The sequence below is a fragment of the Microtus pennsylvanicus genome, chromosome 13 (assembly GCF_037038515.1).
Source record: "Microtus pennsylvanicus isolate mMicPen1 chromosome 13, mMicPen1.hap1, whole genome shotgun sequence".
Taxonomy (NCBI): Eukaryota; Metazoa; Chordata; class Mammalia; order Rodentia; family Cricetidae; genus Microtus; species Microtus pennsylvanicus.
Genome location: NC_134591.1, coordinates 41330243 through 41348120, shown reverse-complemented (window position 1 = coordinate 41348120; position 17878 = coordinate 41330243). Strand labels below are relative to the sequence as shown.

At 44.1% G+C, this 17878-nt stretch overlaps 1 long non-coding RNA gene across 5 annotated transcripts in view; it reads right to left on the bottom strand.

Moving 5' to 3' along the window:
- The window catches only part of LOC142834007 (uncharacterized), a 79756-nt gene that overhangs the window by 11429 nt on the left and 50449 nt on the right, over positions 1-17878 (bottom strand). For 3 of the 5 annotated variants that reach the window (XR_012907486.1, XR_012907485.1, XR_012907484.1), the window contains exon 4: positions 12299-12350. The exons of the other annotated variants lie outside the window; for them this stretch is intronic. This is a non-coding gene — a long non-coding RNA (uncharacterized LOC142834007). The remainder of the gene's footprint in view (positions 1-12298; positions 12351-17878) is intronic. 5 annotated transcript variants of the gene reach the window in all.

Below are 17878 nucleotides of genomic sequence, written 5' to 3'. Positions count from 1 at the left end.
AACAATGGATAAGGAAAATGTGGAGTACTACACAGAAGAAAAAAATAACATCTTGAATTTTGCAAGAAAATGGATGGAGCTAGAAAATATTATTTTGAGTGAGGTAACCCAGACACAGAATGACAATTATCACACATACTCACTCATAGGTGGTTTTTAAACATAAAGCAAAGAAAGCCAGCCTACAATTCACAACCCCAGAGAACTTAGACAACAATGAGGACACTAAGAGAGACTAAAATACTAGCCTAGTGTGCATGAAGCCCCGGGTTCAGTCCTCAGAACCACTAAAACTTGGGGAAATGGATCTGGATCCATTGTAGAGAGTCCCAGTGTGACCAGATTGGTGCCAGGAATGGAGACAAGCAATAAACAGCCAGAGAAGCAAGGAGGGGAACGGGGGAGGGGAGGGAAGCGGAGGAAGGGAGGGGAGCAGGAGCACAGCATCCAGACACCATGGACTTCTGGAGCCTTGTTAGTTTTATGTTAGGTGTTAGATAGCCCAATTTAAAAGAAGTTTTAGTAAAAGGTAGCCTAAAGGCATTTGGAGATCAGGCCTCCAATTGCAAGTGACTATTTTTACAAGTCTATGCCAAGTCTTGGGACTCAGTGCCTACCACAATGCGTCCACTGTGATAAGACTCTTGAGTCAAAAACAGGGGTGTAAGAAATGTGTGGGGAGACATCTCCGTCCCATACAATCTCACCTCAGCAAGGTGATGCCTGGCCTGGCCATGACTCCAACAGACAACCCGTCAACCGGACCCTAGCAGCATGTGCTTGAGAAAGGGGAACTCACCCAGACAAAGCCGATCTTAGCCTGGCAGAGAGCATGGGCAAGAAGGGCATTTTCCAACATGTAGCCTTGGGCCAGTGGGAAAAATAGCCCCCTCAGTGGGAAAACCCAAATCAAACCAGATCAGACCAAATTAAAAATGCCCCAGGTTTAATGGATGCCAGTGCTACCAGATGGCCCCTGGGAAAACACAGAGAGGGGAAAGGAAAACCAGAACTACCAGAGAAAACCAGGAGACCATGTGTTCATGGGGGGGGCAGTTTAAATAGCCTGTGGGAGTGGTCTTGAACCTCCCTGGGGAGGGGTCACCATTTAGCGGGCTTTCTTGGAGGTGGAGTCTGGACTGTGGCCCCTCCCAGGGGAGGGAGCTTGGAACTTTCCACCAAACATTTCAGGCTTCTGTATATATGGATGCCAGGGGACTGGGGTGAAGCCCCCAACTAAACAACCTGTATAAGGTTCAGGTTTGGAGTTCTGTTTTTTGAGACCTTGCTGGCTGCACAGCGTGGGAAAGCAGTTCGTCCTGTCTCTTGTTCTGGATGCAGTTTGTTTACGAGAACATTAAGCTCCTTCCTGTATCCCTTCATCCAGGATGAAAGCGAGGGAGGGGTGGGAGGGGGTGTTCCACATTCCTCTCTGACTCTCTGCTTCACCTGCCCCAGTGTTTGGAGGTCCTCACGCAAGTGCAATCCAGGATGCTAGAACCCCTTCCAAGTTTCTTCCTCCTCTAAGTCTCTGTTCAATAGCTCAGACTTCTGCCTGGGGCTGTTTTTTCTCTTAAAAGAACATTCTACACTCCTCGTGGGGGGGGGCGGTTCATTTGTCTTATTTTATGGATGGGAGGGGGTAATTTGCTGCTGTTTTGGTTTGTTGAGACAAGATTTCACTCTTTAGCTCAAGAGGAAACTCACTAATAGCTAAGGTTGGCTTTGAACTCTCACAGCAAGGCTCCAGCCTCAGCCTCTCTGGTGCTGGGGTTACCAGTGTAAGCCATTAAATCCAGTTTACACCATCTGTTTTGACTTTTCTGCTTCTAATTCATCATTTTGTCTAATACAATTGAATGTCATTTACTGGACTTTGCTGTCACCGTTGACCCTAAGGGCAGATAGAAGTCACTCATTTCTACATGCTTAGATCCATAGAAGACTTTGTGCACCACTTATCTGGCTGTCTGTGTATCTATCTGTCTATCTATATATGTACCTATCATCTATTTCATTATTTATTCACTTATTTACTTTTAAGACAGGATCTCATGTTGCCTCATGGGCCGTCTTCACACTCACTACTTAACTGAGGATGACATTCAACTCTGAACATCCTGGTTCCACCTCCTTGATTCTGAGACCTCAGGCTAGTACTATCCAGCCAAGTTTCAGTTCTGAGGACTGAACCCGGGGCTTCATGCACACTAGGCTAGCATTTTACTAACTTAATCACGTTCCCAGCCTTATTTTATGTCTCAGCAACATTTGACATTGCAGTGTCTTTTCTCCTTCTCAAAACCCTCCTTGTTTGGAGAAGAGAGGACTCAGGTTTATGTCTGGCTAAAAGCACAGATTTTCAAACAGAGATTTGGTTCTAATCTAAACTCTGCCAGTCACATAAATATAAGACCTTAGATTATTACATGGCTTCTTTGAATCTCGTTTTTCTCATTGATTAAAAGAACCCAACAGAGCATCTCTTTCAAAATGTCGTGGCGAGGTAAAATGACATATATTCATAAGACTCATCATTGAGGGCTGGTTACATGGAAGTCCCTTTCTAAACTGTCTTCACAGGAGTTAACTTTCTGCTAATTTTTAGGGTTCTATTTTTCTCTTGTCTTGACTATTAAGTGACCTCCTTTTACAATTCCATGTCCACTGACTATATAATGTTTCAGACTGTATTATTCCTATGTTCAAGCCTTCTTCATTATTTTAACTTTTAGATTATTACTAAAACCCAGAGTAAGTTGTGAGGCCATCTCTCCTGAGATGGCTCAGGCAAGAGGTTGTATATTGTACTAGCATGAGATTCTGAATGCAATCCCAGAGCTCTCATGAAACATCAGGCATAGTGGTGTGTACTTATGATTGATGTGGGATGCCCCTCTGTATGCTGTCAATATCATTGGTTAATAAAGGAACTGCTTTGGACCTATAGCAGAGCATAGCTATAGAGGAATAGAGCTAGGTGGGGAAAACTAAATGGAATACTGGGAGAAAGGAGGCAGAGTCATAAAGAAGCCATGTAGCCCTGCCAGAGACAGATGCCGAAACTTTAGCTAGTAAGCCACAGTCACGTGGTGATACACAGATTACTAGAAATAGGTTAAATTAATATATAAAAACTAGCCAATAAGAAGCTAGAGCTATGGGCCAAGCAGTGATTTAATTAATAGTTTCTGTGTGATTATTTCGTGCTAAGCAGCTGGGAACAAACAAGCAGCTCCTGCAACATATGATCCTGATACCAGGGAGATAAAGACAAGTGATTTCTGGGGTTCACTGGCAGCCACTTCAGACTAATCAGCAAATCTCAGGCCAGTGAAAGACCCTGTCTCAAGAAAACAAGGTGGCTGAGGAGCAACACTAGAGGTTGACCTCTAACCTCTACAAACACATATACTCATATGTGGAATATTCCTTTACACTGTATATATATATATATACATATATATATATATATCTGATTGGTTTAATTAAAAAGCTGACTGGATGGTGGCCAGGCATGAAATCTAGGTGAGGCAACCAAACTAAGGATGCTGGGCTGAAGAAGGGCAGAGTCTCGGGAGTCATCAGCCAGACACAGAGAAAACGGGACAGGTACGAAACGGCGTAACAAGCCATGGGCCACGTGGTAGAACTTAGATAAGAAATATGTTAATTTAAGTTGTAAGAGCTACTAAGTAATGAGCCTGAGCTATTGGCCAAGCATTTATAATTAATATTGAATCTCCATCTTGGTTATTTGGGAACTGGTGGGCAGGAAAGAAAAGTTCGCCTATACTCATACACATACATGATCATCTACACACAAAAAGATAAAAATAAAAAAAACATAAATATTTAAAAGTATTGAGTATAACTATTCCACATTCTGAAAGTTACATTTTAAAAAAAGAAGAAGGAAAAGGAGTGAGTGCAATGGGTACCCTTTTCCCTTCTACACTTAGTGAGAAATGCATTATTCCGGTCTCTAGAACCCATGACACCCCTGGGATCCTAGTCCTTCCTCTCCTTCCCCCAAACAACTACTATTCTTATTTTTGTGTTTATCCTACCCTTACTGATTTTTGTAAAGTTTTTCCCACATGTGTTTAGTTTTGCAAGCGTATGAACTTCATATAAAAAGAATTGTACTGGATGTTCTCTTGTGTGACTTGGCTTTTTCCACTTAGTTTTCTGTTCCTGAGGCTCATCCATGCTGCTGCACGAAGTTCTGCTTCATTAGGCTTTATTGCGGTGTCTTTCCATTGTGTGAATATTCCACAGCTTATTTAGCCTCTCTAGTTAGTCTGGATGGCTAGGTGGGTTGCTTCCAGGTTTTGCTAGTGTTGCCACGTTGCTTGAGTGTCTTCTGTGTGACTTCTCCTATGTTTTCTAGAATATACGCCTGGGACTGGCATTTCTGGGTAAAAGGATTTGCACATCTTTACCAGATGACTGAAAATTATTTCTCAAAATAATTGCATCAATTTCTACTTCATGCCCCTTGCATAAACAATCCACTTCAATAGCCTCCCCTACACTTCATAACCTGATTTACTTTTTGCTCCACCTGCTTTCCTTTAGTTTGAGCCATCCGTTCTGAGCAGATGACCACTGAATGCGTATCCCTGTTTCTTATCTTCCACCTAAGGTCCAGATCCACACATTCAGTGCCTTACTTAATAATTCTTCCTGGTTCTCCTCAGGAAGCAGAAGTAACATGTGGCTCACTGAGCATTCCTTTTCCTGTGAACTGTATACCATCTTTTGCCTATCATCAATCAAGACAGCAGAAATCAGAAGACTGGCTGCCTTGCGTTTCTCCTTTTCCTTTTTGCTTTCCAGTTGACTGATCCTCAAACTCTGATGGTTCTACTTCCCCAGCGCCTCAGACAATCTGTTCCCTTTCTTCCACATGCTTCTGATATTTTAATGCTTCTCTTCTAAAGCTTGTATCACAACACCATATCATCATTCCATGATGTTTAAGCCTTGCATGTTGCTTGGATAGTCACATGTAGACAGATATGGCTTGTGTCTTTGTCCTGGTGGACCGCCTGGGTGAGCTTGCCTATTCTTCCTGACAGGATAACTGGAAGTACTACATTGATGGCAACTCTACCAGCCTTGATGCTTGAGTGAGAAGGACACAGAGCAGCTCACCGCTCCACCGTCAACATGAAGCCTACGTGAAGGGAAGCTCTGCTCTGTCAAGTCTTTGGAACTATAGCTCCAGCACTAGGTAGACTGTCCTGACAAACACACGCCCCCTTCCGTATTCACAGCTATTGAACACAGGCAAGCAGAAAAGACCCAGGAACTTTCCAGTTCCCTTGGAGTTCATCACTATGGGATCTGATTGCTTTTTCTTCTTCTTTGCAGCTTCCTGAATAAACTCTTATGTTGGCATAGAAATAATAGCATTTGAATCCCCAACTGCAGGGTAGGCTGAGTTCTTTCCAGATGGCATTAGCTGAGGCTTTGGCACTTTCTTCCAGAACACAGGCATTCTCTATCTGCACAAAAGTCAGCTGTTATCTTCTTTCCAAAGCCATCAAGTCCCAGAATAGCACTGCCTGTGAGAAGGCTAACGTCTTCCTGGCACGGCCCAGTGTCAGCTTTCAAGGGCACCACTATTTCACATCCAACTGCCAGGGCGACATAAGCGACATGTCTCTAATGCTCAAAGACCTACAGAAGTTTGCTTGGAAGGAGCCAATCAAGCTGATGCCATGCTATAACACTAACGGGTGAACGGAAATTAGCTCTGGTTGAGCACCTTCAAGTGCCAAGCATCTCGCGGATACTGCCTTTTTTTCATCTTCAGAACCATCGTCTATGTGGGATATTATTAGTCCAGCTGACAAGCCATTCCAAGAAAATAAATTCAAGCTGAATAAGTGGCTGGCCAAGGTCACTTGGCCATCATTAGTAGAGATCCTGATTTAACCCCAGAGCTTAGAATGTCCCATAAGGCATTTTTTGACTTTGCCATGTATTTTTTTTATTATTTTTCTAGACAGGGTTTCTCTGTGAAACAATTCTGGAACTCACTCTGTAGACTAGGCTGACCTCGAACTCACAGAGATCTGCCTGTCTCTGCCTCCCAAGCATTGGGATTAAAGGTGTGTGTCACCACCGCCCAGCCCTTGTATTTTTAACTGTTTTTCTTTGTTTTAAAAAATGTAGCCAACCGAGTTCTCTGGATCTAGACTCAACCGTCTAACAAATACTGTCTCCTACTGACTCAGTGTGAACAGCAGGACTGAAGAGAAGAAAGACAAAATAGAATAAATAAGGCAATAAACGCCCGCCCTCAAAGGGGGCTTATGGTATGGAGTGGTACGCAGTTCTAGGCAGGCAGTTTAATTACAGTGGGGGGCGATTAATGCATCTGTTCACTTATTTCCCAAACACTAAGAGCTCAGGATGTGGAGCTACAGACACAGACCCTGGCTTCCAGGAGCTCACAGTCCAGCTGGAGGAGAAACAAGGGGCATCTATCAAGCAAAGGCTTCCGGGAGAACGTGTCCAGTTCCTTCTGCTAAGTCAACAAAGACATCACACCTGGTTACATCTGGACATGACTTTTGAAGGAGCACCGTGTGACAAGCAGAGGAAGAGCATTTCCAGCCTCATCCATGCGTAAGCAAAGGCCAAAAGGACTGGGATGTGAATGCTGCCCTGAGGTAGGGACGAGGCAGCTGGTTTAAAAGAATGACTAACAACAGCCCGGATGACAGGTGGGAAGGCACGACGGAGACAAGGCAGCACACGCTGGGGGACCAAGGTTTCTTGGAGTAACCAAACAGAGCCTGCACAGGGGAATGGCTGGAAAATAAAGGGCAGGCTACATCATAAAGCAACAAAGACTGAAATAGCTCTTATGAGCAATAGACAGCTTATATGTTTACACACACACACACATACAAGCACACACACTAAAAATAACTAAAAGTGTTTAGTAATGGTAAGTCCTTGGTGTTAGCTATTGTAGTTTGGGTCCTGTAACAAACACCTCAGTTGGGGTGACTTATTAACAATGAATTTCTCGTTTGGAGGCTAGAAGTCCGAGGCAAAGGTGCTGGCTGAGAGCTGTCTTTCTCGTTCATAAAAAGCCCCTTCCTTGCTGTGTCACCACATGGCGAAGAGATAGAGGGGGTGAGAGGGGACAGAGAGTTTTTGTCTCTTGTGATGAGGGCACTAACCCCATACACACAATCCTAATTACTTCTCAAAGGCCGGACTTCCCAGTACCAACCAAGTCTGTGGAGGCTAAAGGTTCAATGGGGACCTTGAAGAGACACAGTATTGCATCTATATGAATGAAGCTCATTTTAAAAGGCATTATAAGTAAGAAATGACATGATCACATTTGCCATTTAGAAAGTTCACTAAGGCAGGCATATGGGATGTCACTAATGAAGCCCTAATAACGGTAACTGAACGCTACCACTGACAGTGACTTCGCCCATAAGGTTGGGGCTCCTACTCTGCCCCAGCAGCTCAGCTCTGCCGGTCTCTCACACTTAGTTCACCTTCTGGGAATAGTCTGAGGATGAGCTGGTTTCTCACACCATATTAGGAGTTTCTTGAGGCTAGTGGTTGTATTGATCTCTATCCCTGGCATTGCCTCAAAGAAATTGTACACTAAGTGGAGAGAAGATGAGAGACCCATGCCACTGACCTGCACTGCACAGCAGGAGGACTTCCTTTTGGTATATTCCATGTTTGAATGTCTTACCACTGTAGCCTTATCTGGCCTCAGGCTTATGACATCATATTTCAAGAGTTCCTGCTGAGACCGTGGGTAGAAAGCTTGGTGCCCATGTGCTCCTGGCTTCCCAGAACCATCCACATCCCAGCTTCCAGTTTCTTGGCCCTCATCTTGAAACTGATGACAAAGGAAATTTGCAAGTCCATCTAGGAAATTACCTCAACACTCAAGCCATTTCCTCGGCGCCATTTGCATTTCTCAAGTATGCAGAAGCCCAGCCGAGTTCCATGTGTTTCTCCACATTCCCTAGGCTGGTGGTAAATCATTCTCACCCACAGAGATGAATGGCAGGTGATGTCACAGTACAGTGCTTGCAGGCTCTTGCTGTTCCAGCTCTCCCTTCGTGTTTAACAACTGACTGAGGTTTCTCTGACCATGGCTCTTTCTTAGATGCTAACATGTCAGAGCATGGCACCTCCTCTCTGCCCCTTGAGACCAGGCACACTAATTTTTCAGCTTCATGATGTTGGGCTGCACTCCCTGCAAACCCATCCAGGTGGATCCCTTGGCTGTCCAATAATTGAAGCACATTTTACAGAGCTCTCACATGGTGCTAGGGTGGGCACAGACTTGGGAAAGCCCACATCCTGTCCTGGAGGGGGCAGGGCATCACACTAGTTCCAAGATAAAATAGTAGGCTACCATCTGCTTCCTTCACATCAGTAGGTAAAGAACAATATCATGCAAGGATGGCAGCTCATGCCTGTGATGCCAGCGCTCAGAGGCTGAGACAGGAGGGTCACGTGTTCAAACTTGGCTACAGAACAAAGCTATGTCTCAGCAAAATCATATACAGGTCATTTGCATGCATATATTACACATGCCTATATACATCTAGTCTCTGTGGGCCATATATGTATATATACATATTACACATGTGTGTGTTTACCACAGTTGCTTGCTATGGACATGGTGTTTTGGGCTTTAAATATTTTCACAATTCCTTCAATTCTCACAAAATTGCCCTAAAGTACAAACTTTTGCAAGTGGCTTCAGATGAGGAAACTGGAGTGCAGACAGTTAAGCAATGTGCTCATGTTAATAAACTGCTGAGCAAAGATTTGAAGCAGACGGAATATACCACAAGGCTCTGTTACTAACCCCTGTGCTACAACTGCAAACCTGTTAACAATAAAACCCTTCCCAGAAGGGAAACTCCATGGAAGCCTTGGGGTGCAGGCAGAAATACTTTGCTCGCTTTTGGGGATTCCATAGTCTGAACCTAAGACTTTATACATATTAGGAAAGTATTCTACTACTGAAGTATATCCCCAACCTAGGCAGAAATGCTTCCAATTCATCCTTTGAGAAGGGATTTTGTAGGCTATTCACGCACAAAGAAAGGCAAATAATGTGGTTTGATTGGAACAAAGATATGTTTGTCTTCTGCTCGAGAAACTGTCATGCAGAAGAAGGGACACAGTCTAGAGGGGGTGTGGAATCCAACCGGTAGAAGGCAGAGGTACACAGATGCTGCCTGTGGAAATGGAATCATCTGTCCCCTCTTCCGTCATCCTGGCCTAGGCCCATGCACTGGTGACAGGACAATGACTCTGGGATGCCAGGGGGATGGCTTGCTTCACCGAATGATGCTGCAACATGAACATCATCCTCTCCAAGTGACATCACTTTAGTACGCATGGCCCCATATAAAAGCTCTAAGGCCCCATTTTTGTTGTCTACTATTAGAGATGAGAGCACCGGAAAGTCAGCTGGAGGACTCAAAGCCAAGGTGTCTTGAGGTAGGAGCAGAAAGCGTGTGAAGACCCACATCTGGAGCTGACGCTCTCTGTGGGTGAAAACCTCAGTCAGCCTATTGGTTACAACATCTACATGAAGCCATCCTGTGTGACTTGCTGGGCTTCTTCACAGTTTGGTGACCAGGTTCCAAGAATTACCATCCCAGGAGAACCAGACGGAAGCTCCCCTGCCTTTGATGGCCTGGCCTCTGAAGTCAAGAAGGATGAATTGTAGTCTAGGCATAGAGTCAAGGGACGGGAACTAGACCATCTCAGTTGGAATTGTAAATGTCAAGGCTGTGTGGAAGAGAGCGCTGTGGCTTGCTGTCTCATGGTGCCTCATATTCGGCTTTCAGACAGCTTGCCACAGAAACCAGTCATCTTGTTAGGAAGCATGTGACAGACAGACAATAGCAATGATCCTAGCTCCATCACATTTCTGAGTCATTTCACTACAGATTCTGTGCCCTAGGAGATTTAAGGGGAAAAAAGTATCCTCTGAGCTACTCTTTTTAAAACTTTTATTTTTTTGAAAATTTCATACAATTTACTGTGGTCATATTCTTTCCCCTCCCCCACTTCCTCTTATACACCCCTCCACACACAAACCCAACTTCAAGTCTTTCTCTCTCTTAAAAAAATAATAGAAACAAAACAAAAAGTGTGCATGCACATACACACAAACACACACACACAAAATGGAGTCCTTTTTGTGTGACCAACTACTCCTGAGTATGAGGCCTGCCCCAGAGTACGGTAGAGATATCCAGTATCATCCACTGAGGAACACTGGCCCCTGCCCTCTGAGATTATCAATTGCAAATAGTTTCTTGGTTATCGATGGGTCTTTGCACCTACTTTTCTTTCTCCACACTAGGATTTTGTTTGGCTAGAGCTTGCTACGGTCTTGGGCATGATGTCACAGTCTCTGTGAGTTCATATGTGTATCAGCTCTGTTGTGTCTGGAAAATACTAGTTCCTTTAAGTTAACCACCACTTGAGGCTCTTTTTGCCTTCTCTTCTGAACAGATCCCCGAGCCTTGAGGGGAGGAGTCAGATAGAGACTGTCCATTTAGGGTAGAGTAGTCCAAAGTCTCTCACTCTCTCTACACTGTCCAATTGTGGGTCTCTACATTAACTACCATCGACTTTGAGAAGCTGCTTCTCTGATAGGGTAGAGTGCTGCCTTGACCTCTGGGAATAGTGTTATATCATTAGGGGTTGTTTTATTGATATGTTCATCTAGTGAGATGATAGTAGTGGGGTTTTGTCTAGGGCGCATAGCCAAGTCTACTTTTTAAAAACAGTAATCCAAAGTTTATTCATACACGATGTGATCTCAGGGTGTGTCGTGACACAGAGTTGCAATTCTAGCACTGGAGGAGCTGGTGCAGGAGTAAAATGAATTGGAAGGCAATTGGAGCTATGTAGTAAGACCCTGGCCCCAAAGAAAATAAATTAAATTAAACTGGTAAGTGATCCCAAAACCAATTGTTTCTCAAGTCCTTCCTCAGTACTTTCAGACCAAGTCTCCCCCTGCTTTGCTCGCTTCCTGGGATCATTGTTAAAATGGCCTTTCCTGTCCCTTTCTTCCCAAAGAGGTAGTGGCTGCCATGGCTCCAATCCTCCCTGCCCCTTCTTGCCTCTCCTCCTCTCTGATTCTCTCTCTTTCTCTCGCCTCTTTCCCCTTCCCTTCTATAACCCATCAAATAAATACCCACTTTCTCTACCCACCATGTGGCTCCTGCCTAGGACCACTGACCCTCATGGCCCGTGGGCCTCTCCAAGACTCTCTGCCTGGGAATGGTTGCCTTCATGGCCTGCCATGGTCTCGGGACCTGCTGCCTATTGCAGACACTCAGGGAACAGCGCTGGTTTACCTAAACCATAACAACTGTAAGGCTGAGTTTCCATGTCAGTTAACACACCCTCCTCAGAGATGCATGTTGGACTGCCCAGGTGAAGCTGTGCCTGCCTTACAGCACACTGTCTGCTACTCTGTCCCTGGGGATTCCACCACCTGTTTACTTGTTTATTTCTGGGTCTCATTCTCACTCCCTCCCTCTGCATGACGAGAACCATCAGAACACAGACCCTGTTTCTGTTCTCTGGCATACAGCCTGGTGTCTGGCACATAAATCCATTAATATGTCCATTAAATAGTCACTGAGCGAGTAAGTGGAATATGGTGCCAAGTGCAGAAACGTGTTTGTTTCATGTTTGCAAGGTCCCAGGTAAGGAGAATAAAGGGATTTATAGATATCGGGTGAAATGCAAAAATTTTCCTGTCATTCTACTTCTTGAATATTTTCTTAACTTTTATTCATAAAAAAATTAGAGAATAGTATTATCCAAGACTGCAAAAATCTAGAAAAAAAGTGACTACTTTTAAATTACTTCTCCACATGATTTCAAGTAGTTCAATATGCCTCATTGTAAATTCACTCATGAAATTATTTTCTTTATCATAAGCAAGCTAAAAATATGCAATGAGAATATATAATAAAACATAGCATACAATATCATATTATACTTTATTATATATTTATTGTTGTATATAAATATATGACATAATATTTATTTAAAATACAAATGTATTTTATGATTTTTATATAAGGCATAATGTTTATAATATGTTTATTATATTTATACAAAATGTAAATTATTTATAACAGCAGTTTATAACATCTATAATTATAATCTTTTCATGATTATAAATTTTATATAAATATATTTATAACATTTATGCAAAGAATAAAGGTATATTATAAAAAAGTAATAGTACCTTAAAATGTTTGATCTTTCCTTTACATATTTGATTTTTATAAAATTCATTCCTGTGGGGGAAAAACAGCTACAATATACATCAAAACAATAAAGAAGTATATAGTAAGAAAATATAAATATCAAAAGCAATGAAGTGGCTAATTTGAACGAGGCGAAGGCCGTCTGTTTGAAAAAAACATCAAGTAGAAATAAAGTCAAAAATCAGAGAAATATAATGGAATTTTACCTTCATCTCCTTCATTCCCACATCCTTATTCTCCAAACTTCTATGAAGTACATGACATAAATGCGTACTTTTCCATCTAAGATTGTTATGGATCACAGTTGCAAAGAAAAGGGAGCTGTCTTCTAACATATAACCCTTGTCCTTCCCATACTGCCCCGCCACGCACTACCTTCTCACAGCGTACCTGACTGAGGCGCGTCGGGCTTGACCTAGCACCTAACATTTTTCATGGAACTTAAATTATACTCACCTCACACCAAAAAAAAAGAGGTCTGCTAAGAATCTTTTCAAAAACGGGCGCTTAATTTATATGAGATGGTGTCTAGACATTTATTTTCTGGAAATATTTAACTTGGATAAAACACGTGGCCCCCAAGATGAATGCAGGATTGAAATATTTTACTTGAAAATTTGTTCAAGGAAATGTCTGGTTGAGTGCAGTGGGCTTAAACATCAAAATATTTTCCTAGGATGGAAAGGTCATCCTGCCGGCTGTGCCCTGGAAGGCCGTCACATCTGAATACCTCTGGCTTCCTAGGCAGCCGCTGCCTTTGTTACAATTCTATTTCTGCAGTTACGTTTGCATTTATCTAAGTCTGTATGTGATGACTATAGCCCATAGACAGCTCCTAGGGTAGAAAGACAGGAGACAGAAATTCTGAAGACTGACTACAATTGGACTTCAAAATGAAAGCTTTGGCCTCAATAGCATAAGCCAAAGGAGAGGACCACTTCTCTATAAATGACCAAACAAATAATTTAGGCTTTGTTGTCTGTACAGTGTGTTGGAACTAGTAAACTCAGCTACAGTGCTGTGGACGTGACCCAAGACACTACAAGTGAATGTGGCTCTATCCAAATACCTGTTCAGCAAAGCATATTTGCCAACCCATCTCAGGGCAGCAGCAGCTTTGGATTGCTTTACCTGTGACACACACTGAGACATGAATCGCTCACCTTCACCCAGAACAAAGATGTAGATGGATCACTACGTATGTCCACCAAACAATCTTTTTAAGGACCATGCACCCTACTATTTTCTATTCTGCCCACTTTGATTCTACGTCACTTTTCAAATGCCGACACAGCTGCCGTCTAAATTGATTTCCAGACCCGCGGATGGCTCGTAACCCCCAGTACAGGGAACACAGTGAGGCTAACTCTATGCTTGTGTATAAAATAAATAGCGTGCAAACAGCTGAAAGCAGACAAAGGGTCACTGTCCCTCTGCCGATGAATGGGAACACTCGCCCTGAGTGTCCAGCCTCAGCTGCCTGCTTGGGCATGCACATCACTGGGATCTGATAAAGCTGTGCTGAGAATGAGTGTAAAAGGTCCCAGGGAAGGCTGGGGGGCCATGGGGGAGGGCGGACAGGAAGCTAGATGCTTATCTTTATCCAAGGAACAGGGAGGCCAATTTTGTTCTCTTCAGAATAGGGTTGGAAGAAACTTTTCTTTCAAAGGAGACACCGTGGGCAAGAAAACAAGGAGGAAGAATCTTACTGATGCCATGGGTGAGACACTGAGAAAAAACCCAAGAGCTGGGTCCAGTCTGCAGCAGCCACTCCATCTGACAGCCTTGACCCATGTGATGTCTGATCTTGGTTGTTAATGTTCCACACCTGGCAAGAGGGTGCCCCAACTGAGGAATTGCCTCCATCAGACTGGCTTGCCTATGAGGTACTTTCGTGTTGCTAATTGGTGGAGGAGGAGGACTTAACCAACAGCGGTCGGCACCACCACTGGCCAGGTGAGCCTGGTCTGTCTAAGAAAGGTGGCTGAGCAGAGCCTGGCTGTGAGTGAAGAAGCAGAGTTCCTTCTTAGTCTCTGTCTTCAGTTCCTGCCTCCAGGATCCTGCTTGAGTTCCTGCCCTGCCTTCCTTCAACGATCGACCGATAGACTCAAAGACCATGATGAACAAGGATAAGCCAAATAAACGCATTGGTCCTCCATCTCAGTTTGGTGGGTCTTTTATCACAGCAAGAAAAGCAAGCTAGGCCAACCCAGCAGCCCTTCCCCTGAGCTTCTGCTCTCTACCTGGCAGGCTGCATGAACTTGGGTGAGGGTCTGCCCCTGGGAGTTTCAGATGCCACAGCTACAAAGTCAGGTGGTAATGTCACCCGCTGCAACAAGTGAGGAGCTGGTTAAACACGTTGATATCCTGAAGCTGGAGCTTGGGGCCTGGCACTTGCTAGATAGAGACAAAGCCCACTGCCTAGTAATTGCCACTACCGTGCCCATCTTCTTCGTCTTGAAAAGTTTCAAACAGAAGATCTTTAACAGCAAAGTTAAGTGATCCTATTATTTTCCCCAAACCCTTAGACTTTTGCCGACTGTTGGTATTTAACTCTATCTGTACACCTCTCAATCTCTCTCCTCTTCCTCCCTCCCTCCCTCCCTCCCTCCCTCCCTCCCTCCCTCCCTCCCTCTCTTCCCCGTCTCACTCCACCATATACATATATATTTAAGAGCAATTTACCAACCAGGATCACCTGTAACCCCAGCACTAAGGAGGAGGAGGCAGGAAGACTGAGAGCTGAAAATGTTGGCGCTAAGAAAAAAAGGAGAAGGAAGAACGCTGTATTCAGCTCTATGATCTTCAAATCATCATGCCTCATGACTTGAGCAGAGGACAACAGTGGGCTACTCTCTTCTACTCGAAACGAGAAACTGTCTTCTGTCGAGAGCACCATGGGACAGTTCCGTTGTCCAGATCTTCCCTCATTTCTACGTTCATGACCCTTCATTTGAGTGGAAAAGGCAGATAGAGCAAAGGGACAAAAGTCATTCCTTAACAGTAAGTCACATAAACACTGCAGAGGTTTCCACATGTCGCTTGCTGGGGATGGGTCATTCGACTCGCCCCAGAGTAGGAATTCCAGAGAAAAGAAGTTTATGGTTCTGCCTCATCTGGCTTTGGTGGGCTTCCTTGGACAAAGAAGCTGGCGATGTGACCAGCCAGCCTTCTGCTCCTGCCACCCTGTATGCTGCCATGCCTTTCTGGTCACGACAGACTGACTATACCTTCTAAAACAGTGGGCTAAATCAACTTTCTTTCTCTTAAGCTGTTTCTGTCAAAGTATTAACACGGTAACTAAGACACGCGCAATGTGAAAGGGACCCCTAGCCCAGATCCTTTCTCCCAATGTACCTCTCCCTCCTGGTTAGGCACTGCCAATTGTTTCCAAACTGACTTTGTCACTGACCTTGTATGATGGCTCCTGTTTCCCCTCATCCTCACCAACAGTTGGGTCCATCACATGGACAGACATGGTATGTTCTTGCTTTCATCGGAGTCCCTCCACTGGCTAGTAATGACAAACATCTTTTCATGTGGTTACTGGCTATTTGGATGACCTGTGCTCATAATCTGTCAGCCTTTCCAGGGTTGTTTGTCTTCTTCTTATTGACGTACATGAATTATTTATACATCCTGGATAATAATCTCTTAAAACTCAAACGTGTCATAAATATTGGGACAAGTTTTGCAAACTTCAAAGCAGTTTAAAAAGAGAAACCTTGGGGTTCTACCGGTGTTTCACCCACTCTTACATATGTCTTATCACCTAACCAGAGCCTCCCTCCTCCTCAGGACGGAGAATGTGGCTTCCTCGTGTTTATTTATCCAGGGTAAGTGTTAATAGGAAGCAGCCTGGAATTGTGGAGGAAATTATGGCTTTGAAAATAAAAATGGGGTAATTCTGCCTGTCCTATGAGGAGCCTATGGAGCTTGCTCAGTTGCTTCGCCTTTCCAAGGTTATAGGAGGAACCCCCTAAGATACTGCAGGTGAATGTCCTTGGTAAGGGGCATAGTGGAGGCCAGATTGTCAATGGATATTAGTCAAACAGAAATACTGGTAGGTATTTGGGGGGGGGACGGCAATTTTGAGTGATTGTGTAATAGCTTCCATCTCTTGGGCTCTCAGGGCTGTTCTCAATGAACAGTCTTCTCTATTGAAGCTGAGCCCCATGTACCGATGAAGAATCTAGGAGAGATCTGGAGAGAGGTTCAGCTTGTGAATGACAGCACTGAGGTATATTCATTGACCTATCTCAAGCTTGTCCCTGAAATGTACCCATTATTTAGCAATGCTTGTTAAAACTGTACTTTGGGCCAGGTCCCCCTCTGCACTGGTCTATGGTGATGAAGGAGATGCAAGCAGTTCCTACCTCCAAAGGTCTTGCATCCCCTAGATTTACCAAAACAGGAATAAGCGGATAAGTAAATTGTGGCTAAGTTTCACAACTCGTGTCTGGCTCAGACTGAGCCTGTTATGTACCACGAGGAAGGAACGAGAGATAAAACTTATGGGTTCCAAAGACTTTATTAACTTACCACATAAGCAGGTCATTGATCGATCAGAGTTGCAAGATAAGGACTTGGAAGCCATGTTTCTCCTGACAGCCCCTAGCAGGGGCAGAAATGGGGTTTGTAAGCACAAAAATCACAAACATTTGTTGCCAAGTTACACTTAATATTTTCACCCACCAGGATTTGGAGATTGGGGGCTTCCTTAAGTGTTCCATCATTGCCAATCGATATAAAATGCAAGCCTTTCCGTCTAACCAGATTCATTTGTTTTGTTCATTTTGTTGTTAGGAACAGCGATAACGTTTCTAGAGACCTAGAAATGCGTAAGGACTATTTCTATAGATTAGGGAGGAGGTTGATCAGCCATTGGAAAGTTCTCAACTCCCCTAGGGCTTGGGACTATTTTACCAAGCAGGCAAAAATGGAATCTTAAAAGTTAAAATGACAGTACTTAGGCCAAGGTGCTTTCGCTTTCTCCCTTCAAGACAGCATAAGCCTTATGTCATAGGCAAAGAACTTGGGGGTCGGGGCTTGCAGGGTGGAGATCATGGCAGCCTTTTCCAAGATATGATATTGAAGCTGAAATAGAAAGAGATGGGACAGAGCAAGCTGACACTTGAGGAGTCTGAGCGCTTCAAACAGGGTAACTAGAGGAAGATCCAATTCCAGTGTACAGCCGGAACTGAACAACTGAGGTGACCGCTTTTCCACTCCTTTTAGCCTAACTCAAGGCAAGGGAGAAAAACATCATGAGTCCCAAACAGCTGGGAAAGCCATCCTTCTCAGCTGTCCCCACATCATCCCGACTAAGCAGCAGCTAATAGGACAGCCTCCAGACTGGCTACTCTCCTACCAACTTACCTTTCTTTCGCTGCCCCAGCTCTCATGTCCCAAGCCTGTAGACTCAGCCAGAGGAACTTACTTATTTTCTCACATAAAATCTTCTCACCCCAGCAGTCCCCACGCCATCTATAGGTGGAAACTCACAGACCAATCTGTACGCATTAGCTGAGAACACCAGAGGACTGAACCAAGCCTGG